We start from the raw sequence: 8,420 nt of genomic DNA, 5'->3' as shown, positions 1-8,420 counted from the left end.
CCAAAGAGAGAAAAGATGCAAGGGAGACTGAGTGAACCAACACAAAGAATCCAGCAGAAACACCATTAACGATGCTATGCAAAAAACACTTGTATATTTGAAATCTTCTAGTATTTCTTATCTGTCAATATAGAAATGTGGATGTCATAGAAAAGGCATAAATTAAAATAGAAGTTTTGCATATGTATTTCTAACCTGAGTGCTTATTTATAATATGGGAATTGGTTTCTAGGACAAGGAAGAAAAGAGAAATTGCTCTTTTATTTAATTGGAACAGTTTATGAAAGGCAGGAGGTTCTGAGAGCTCTCCATAAAGGGAAAGGAAGCCTCTTTGCAAACAAAGAATAATGATTTGCTTCAGCTCTAGAGAAATGTATGAAGGACAGGAGGAAAAGAGTGTGATTCCGTTACCTGAAGAGGCAACAGAGCAGGAGGAAACTGGACGATCTGTGGTGGGTGAACCCCACAGTTTGCAGAAGCTGGTGTTCTTGTCTATGAAGGTGAGGTTATTTAAAGTAGTTCATCAGGGGAAGACAAAGGGTCCCTCCCAGGTCCATGGGAACAGGAGTGTGAAAATAGTGTCAGCACTGTTTATCCAAATAATGTGTCAGCTGGAGGGGAATGATCAACCTGGAAAAGCAGAAGTAAAGTTGGTGGGAGTTCAGCACCATCTGAGCAGAAGTGAACCCAGAGGCCTCCTTAGAGCAGAATTCTTTTGGTGCAGCTGGACTGTTGCAATCAGCTTACCCAACACCTTGATGACATTCGCACTCATCGCTTTTCCTCTCTTGCTCAAAAAAGCTAACACACAGTGAGTGACATAGTGTTTGACCTTTCGGGTACCTGAACATCAGGAAGCACATGTTGTGGGTGGGGTGAGAAGGAGACAAGCCCTATTGTATATATGCATGTTTATATTATCGTCTGTACGTACCTTTCATGATGCCAGTGCCAAAAGATCTTTCATCTACAGCTACATAATGTTCAAGTGTACAGAAAAAGGAAGCTGAGATTGAGATACTGGAGTGTGATGAATGAACCCCAGAGATCGATGTTCTAAACTTAGCCCAGTCTGCATCTCCCACATGAAGGAACCCAAGGAATGGGTAGAAATACTGTGATAGTCCTTAAATCATAGGTAAATTATTCCACCACCTGCTACCTAAGTAGAATTTACCCATACCTTTCATAGGAAAGAGAGTCTGCCAGCTATCTATGGGAATAGAAAGTGAGGCAGGTGGAGGAATCTTATTTGTCAGTGTTAGGTTCCTTGTGCAATGACAAAAACACATCTATATGTGAAGAAAACTACTTTATCCCAAATACTCCATGCAACTTTGTTTTCCTTTTGTCTTATTAGTCACGTTTCCATATATCCACACTTGAGGGACATGAGATGGGTGGGTTTCCACAAGGATCAGCTGGAGGAGTTTCACATCCATCTGGTGAAGCTGCATGAAGATAAGCCTCGTGTTTTCCAGGTAACTGCATTGCTCTACAGAGGCAATGCCGAATTATTTTATTTCCTCCCATCAACCTCTTTCTGAATATTTGCGGATACAGGTTAAATGTCTCTTAACCAAAATTCTTGGAACCAGAAATGTTTTGAATTTTTTCAGATTTTGGAATATTTGCACATACATATGGAGACCTCTTAGGGATAGGACCCAAGACTCAATGCAAAAATCAGTAATGTTTCACACGTATCTCATACGCATAGCCTGAAAGGAATTTTATAAAATATTTTAAATTATTTTGTGCATAAAGCAAAGTTTTGACTGTACGTTGACTGGGATCCATGACATGAAACCAGGTGTGGAATTGTCCACTTGTGTTATCATGTTGGTGCTCAAAAATTTCGTGTCTTGGAGCACTTCACATTTCAGATTTTTGGATTAGGAATGCTTAACCTATATTACCCTGTGTCATCGGTTCCTAACACATTCCATTTACTCTTTATTTATATATTTATTTATTTATTTTTAATGTTTACTGAATTCACACTATGAGCAAGACATTGTTTGGTACAAATGGCCAAATTTGGTAAAAAACAAAAAACAAAACAAAAAAAATGCTTTTATGGCTAAGAAAAATAAAGGAAGAATAAAATGGATCTTAGATGAGGAGGATGATGAATGACAAATGTCACAATGAATATATAGAAGGTACTGTCACTTCACCTAGGAAACTGAGAAAGCTTCCTTAGCTTTGGAGTCATAAAGGATGACTAACATTTACACAGGCATAGGTATGAGTCTCAGTAGAAAGCCAAGAAGAGAGGAGCCTGTTGTGGAAAGCAGTGAATTACGTATTTGGCTAGTGGGTAGGAGGCAGGAAAAGTAAACCTGAAAGCTTTGGGGATGTTTGCAGGTAGCTGTATTTATTGCTGTTTGGTGCCCAGAGCATATGACTGTGTGGCATCATTTAATAATGCTTTAGTGGAACATTTCAAAGTAGCCCCACATAAAATTATCATTCAACGTAAGCCTGACAATCCTACCTAGTTTGAGAGGCATTTCCAAACTAGACTCCTGGGCCTATTTGCCATATTGCTACATTGTGCTGAGGCTAGGATCTGCGCCAATATGAATTTAGCTTTCTTTAAACCACAGTTATTATATCTTTGCATAGTGTGTGTTGCATCCTGGGCTGAAACTGAGCCTTGGAGGGAGCCTAAAAGAAAGTGAAGAATAGCGAGGTCTCTAAATTCAGACTGCCTACATTTCAGTTCTGGCTGGAGACTCCAGAATAAGTCACTAACTTTATGCAAGTGTCACCTGTAAAAGAGGACAATAACAGCACCTATTGCATGGAATCATTATTAGAAATCACTGAAGTGAGAGCTCGATAGATATTACCTGTGATGATGGCATTTGAGATGCTCGTGGTATTAGTCTGTTCTCAACATTGCTATAAAGACATACCAGAGACTGGGTAATTTATAAAGAAAAGAGGTTTAATCAGCTCATGGTTCTGCAGGCTGTGCAGGTTTCTGTTTCTGAGGAGGCCTCAGGAAACTTGGAATCATGGCGGAAGGTCAAAGGGAAGCAAGCCCATCTTTATATGATCGGCAGGAAGTGTGGGGAAGGCGCTACACACTTTTAAACAAGCAGATATAAGGAAAATTCTATCACAAGAACAACAAGGGGGAGGTCCACCCCCATGTCCTTGGGAATCAAAGAATATTAGGGTTAGAGGTGCAATATCATTCAGTCATTTAGGCAAGCCTTTCATTTTAAAGATGAAGAAGGTAATCTCTGAGCACAAGAAAAGACAGTGGAATTCTGTACTTTCTTCATTATTTTACTCTTTTGCTTGCAAACTCCTTGAGGTTAGGAATTTGTTTTACTCATCAATAAATCCACAGTAGCACAATGTGGAGAATGCAGCTGGTGCACAAACAATATTGAAAGATTGTAGATATCTCTGTTCAAAGTCACACAGCTGCCGGAACCAGTGGCTCACTGGGATGAGCCTTGTGTCTACTGATCACTCGTGAAGGATGTTGTCTCTGAATTCTTCCTCCAAGGGTTTTTTCCCCCCCTTGGAATGAAGAATAAATATCTATTGTTCTGTTTATCATGTAAAAAGTTATATATGTTTCTACAAATACTAGCCAAAGCATCCTACTTTAAAACTTCTCTTTAAAATTCTGGAGAGTGTCACCTTGACAGTAGGCACAGAATCTTCCAACTGCAGTAGATAATTAACAGAATTTTTAAAACTCAGTGACAAAAAGTAAACCCCACTCCTAGTAATTAAACAAACAAAATGAAACAATGCCATAAATTTCAGAAGAGCAGGGGAATTAGAGGAGAAAATGACAATAATTTTAAAAAAGAAAGGCAAGATAAGAAGAAGAAGATTGAGGCTTAGCTCTGGGAATCTCCTAACCTAGTCTCCACTCTTTGACAGGTGATACTGAGGATATCAACAGAATTAAGGGGAACATCCAAGACTTTACACTAAATTAGTATTCAAGTTGAAGATGAATTATCACCAGGGGAACAGAGTCATTCATGGTAGAGGATATTCAACAAAATCTCAGAAAAGAGGAAAAAACAGATTCAGTAAAGATCTACCCTTAGTTTAGCTTTCCCCTTCTTACCTGTGCCTTTCATAGCCTCAGTATATAGAAATCTATGGCTCAGAAGAAAAGGTAAACAGGTCCAGATAAGAAGATAAGAGTGTTTGGGTTTCCAGTTTCATCTCAGACATGTAAATAGCCTGGAAGTCATTATTCCTGTTTTTACAACAATAAAACACAGAATAAGCTGAAAATAAATGACTTCTTTGACACATCATAAAATTGAGGTTGCATGGTGAAACTCCGCCCCCAAATCTAGAAGACAGGTAAATACAGAAACCCAGAGTGGAAAGCCCTGAAGCCATGACCAGCATGCACATTGAGAGGTGATTGGGCATATAGCTGGAGGCTGAGTGTGCACTGCATGAGACTCAGAAGCTCTCACAACTCATAGTCTCAGGGCTGCCCCTGCCACGCTTTTGTGATCAGACCTCCAAGAAAACTCTCTCTCCTCTCCCTTCCCAACCTAGGTTCTCAGAGTAAAAGGAAAGAAAAATCCTCTCATGTTTCTGACGGGGGAGAGGAAAAGTATGTATTTTGAAATACATCCAAAGCATTCTCCGTAACAACACCTACTCAGTAGGGAAAAACTTGACCATACCCTTATCTGACTTGCGAAAAGGGCAACTAAGCAACTCCAGCTACTCTAGCCTTCTTGTCTCTTCTAAAGGAAGGTTGGGTGAAAAAGCTAAGAAATATTTTTAGTCAGAAACCAGGGAACAGGTGACTGAGAGACTAAGATGTAATTATAGAGTATAGAATGCTTCTGCGGTCTGGAACCTTATCACCACCTCAGCAGGGCTTCCATGTAATAACAGTGTGCTATAACTGAAAAAGAGGCAAGATGCAGACTCCACTTAAGGACGGAAGTGGGGTCTAAAGAAGCCCAAAGACATCAGGGAGAGACAAAAAGAAAAACACTAGACACATTTGAAGCCTCTGGCACCTGAAGCTACAGTAAACATTAAGCATAGCAGAATTCCTAGGCAGAACAACAGAAAGCTTCACAATGAAGGCCTACTTACCTCAGTTTCAATTCTCCAATGCATTATGTCCAGCTTTTCACAAAAAATTATATGACATGTTAAAAAGGCAGGAAAAAAACACATCCTGAAAAGACAAAGCAAATGTAAGAACTAGACTCAGATATAACACATACTGTGGAATTGTCAAACAGGAAATTAACTGTGATTAACATGTTAAGGGTTCTAATAAAAAATGTAGACAAAAAACAAATGGGAAGTGTAAACAGAGAGATGGAGCCCCTGTGAAAAATCACCTGTTAGAAATAAAAAATTATGCAATAAAGATAAAAAATTCTTTTGATGAGGTTATCAATAAACTAGATTTGGCCCAAGAAAAATCAATGAGCTTGAAGATTTGTCAATAGAAACTCTTCAAGTTGAAATACAAACAGAAAAGATTTTTTAAAAAGGACAAAATTGTGAAACAATTTCAAATGTATAACATGCATAGTTGGAATATCAGAAATAGAAGCAGGAGAAAACAGAATAGAAGAAATATATGAAGTAATAGTGGCTGAGTAATGACAGAAACAACAAACCACAAAGCCAAGAATCTCAGAAAATACTGAGGGGAATAAATATATACTTAAAATTCTACTGGGCATACTATGTTCACAGTATACAAAATAAATCACAAAATCAAAAATGAAAAAAGCCAGAGAATGAAACACTAAAAATATTTTAAAATATGTCTAAATTACCCACAGAGGAAAGAATTTCAAAAGAAATTACAAATATTTTGAAGTAAATGAAAATGAAAATACAACTTGTCAAAATTTGTGAGATGCAGCAAAAGCAGAGCTTACAGGAAATGTATAATATTAAGTGCATATATTAAGAGAGACAGAATGTAACATTAATAATTTGAACTTCCATGTTAGCAAACTAGAAAAAGAATAGTTTAATTCTAAATCAAGTGATGCAAATAAAATTAGAGCAGAAATAATGAAACTTAAATTAGAAAACAAAACCCAGAAAATCAGTGACCCAAAACTTGATCTTTGACAAGATCAGCAAAATTCATAAACCTCTGACTAGAATAACTAAGATAATCACAGGAAAAAAAAAGAGTATCAATAAGGATTCACCCAGTATATAAATGCAAGTAGAACTTCTGGCTCAAACTGCCAATTGTAATATTTTAAGGTCTCTGACCTTAAAAGTATTTCTTAGCTTTTTCACCCAACCTTCTTTTAAATGAGACAAGAAGGCCAGAGTAGCTGGAACTGCTTCATTGCCCTTCTCACAAGCCAGATAAGGCTATGGCCAAGGTTTTCCCTAAGGAGTCGGTCTTGTTATAGAGAATGCTTTGGACATATTTCAAAATACATATTTTTCTTCTCCCCTCATTAGAAACATGAGAAGATTTTTCTTTCCTTTTTATTCTGAGAACCTAGGTTGGGAAGGGAGAGGAGAGAGAGTTTTCTTGGAGGTCTGATCACAAAAGTATGGCAGGGGCAGGAGGGGTGTTCGGAGACCGAGTTCGGAGAGTTTCTTAGTCTCATGCAGTGCACATTCAGCCTCCAGCGATTTGCCCAGTCACCTCTCAATGTGCATGCTGGTCATGGCTTCAGGGGTTTCCACTCCAGGTAAACTCATCTTGACTATGATTTTCTCTATTAGAAAGATGAGAAAAAGAAAAACTATTTGACAATTTTTCAAATATGCCAGAGCAAATTTTTTTTAGAGAATAGAAAGAATGGAGTATGCAAAATACACATACTCCTGTCTAGAAGAGAAAATAACCAGGGAAGAGAAGAGGATCCTGCAAGAGTGTGTAATAACTAAAGGAAATAATAAGCATGAAAGTTCAATCAAATAAGTTCTGAAAGGTAAAATCCCAATGAAATTAAGAGGAATATTGGAAAGCTATCATAATAAAACAAGGAAGAACAAAACTACTTTTATTAACAAATAAATTGGGATGAAAAACAAAATGGGCATAGATAAGGCTAAGTGATCAAGTAAAAGGAATGTTATAGATTAGAGAATACAAAATAAAAACACAAATACATCAAATCAGTTAGAGAGCATTTAATAGAGTATTAGGGCAAAAGCAGAGGCATGGAAATGGAAGTGTAATTGGTGGCCCCAAAGTGAAGACAATAACCACACAAACTTCAAAATAAATTCAAAGGTATATTTGAGTAGTTTTCTTTGACATGATTGAATCTGAAGAACAAAAAACATATTACATTGATTTCTAGGAAAAGCTGATATAGAAACTGATATGCATTCACCTACTTTTTAAAATTTAATATTAAAGAAAAAACTACAGAAACCCAGGCAGAAAATGTAAGAAACTGAGAGGGAAATTTTTCTTTTACTGACTTATATTGAAAAATCTTCTAAGTCAATAGCTAATGTCCCTAGTGAAGGATTTGCAATCTTCCTTTACACAGGCAGCTTCATTATAGTTCAGACTGAAGGCAGTAGTCAGTCATTCTCAAACACGAAAGAACTTAGTATTAGGAGACAAAAATATAGTGAAAATCAAGAATTAAAGAAACCAGAAATCATCATAAAAGTCTGATAAATAAGAAGCATTCCTATTAAAAAACAGAAGCAGAACTAGATAACCAAGATGATTTGGGTTATAAAACAGCATGCCACCAATTTATAACACTAGTTTAGACCATTCTATATCACAGACTATAAATACAATAATATAAATAATTTTTCAAAAGAACTATATTTTTAAACATATAAAATTTTAAATTTATATTTTAGAAGTATAAATAATAAAATTTAGCAGTTAGATAAAATAATTTCCTCATCTGTCAATCACCAGTGAATAAGATTCAAATACATTTTTAAGTGATTCCATTATTATTTTTATAATTTTACATAGAAATGTATAAGAATCTTTAATGGCTTATATTTTTATAATTATAAAATTTCAAATGTTTTCCTTTTTTTAAAATTTGGTCATGTATTCATTATTCACTCTGTCAGAATAATACTGAGTTTTAAACTGAAAATAGCATGTATAGTAAACATCTAACAATTGATGATTTTCAGCTATAACACACAACTACAAAACCTCAGTTGCAAAGAACAAAAAAGACCTAAGCTTAAGGGTCTGTGGGTTCAGCTGATACAGTACAGGTTCAGCTCAGCTGAGCTCAGCGGCTCACCCTGCTGGGAGCTGTGAATTGCCTAAGAGCTCTGCTGATTTCTGCTGGGCTTCCTTATGTCTAGGGGCTGGCTTACTGCTCTGATGTAGAATGGTCTCAACCAGTATAACGGGCAACTCCATTCTATCCCACGTGTCTCATTCTTCAGCAGCCCAGTCCAGCCTATTCTTG

At 36.8% G+C, this 8,420-nt stretch overlaps 1 long non-coding RNA gene across 1 annotated transcript; it reads left to right on the top strand.

Annotated features, from left to right (window-relative positions):
• The first annotated feature begins 343 nt into the window (after positions 1–343).
• Positions 344–1,761, top strand: LOC111548462. Its single transcript, XR_002733431.2, has 3 exons — positions 344–452; positions 974–1,106; positions 1,361–1,761. It is a non-coding gene; the product is annotated as an uncharacterized LOC111548462 (long non-coding RNA).
• The last annotated feature ends 6,659 nt before the right edge of the window (positions 1,762–8,420 follow it).

The sequence above is a fragment of the Piliocolobus tephrosceles genome, chromosome 3 (assembly GCF_002776525.5).
Source record: "Piliocolobus tephrosceles isolate RC106 chromosome 3, ASM277652v3, whole genome shotgun sequence".
NCBI lineage: Eukaryota > Metazoa > Chordata > Mammalia > Primates > Cercopithecidae > Piliocolobus > Piliocolobus tephrosceles.
Note: the sequence above shows the minus strand (reverse complement) of the source record. Positions and strands in the feature narration are given on the sequence as shown.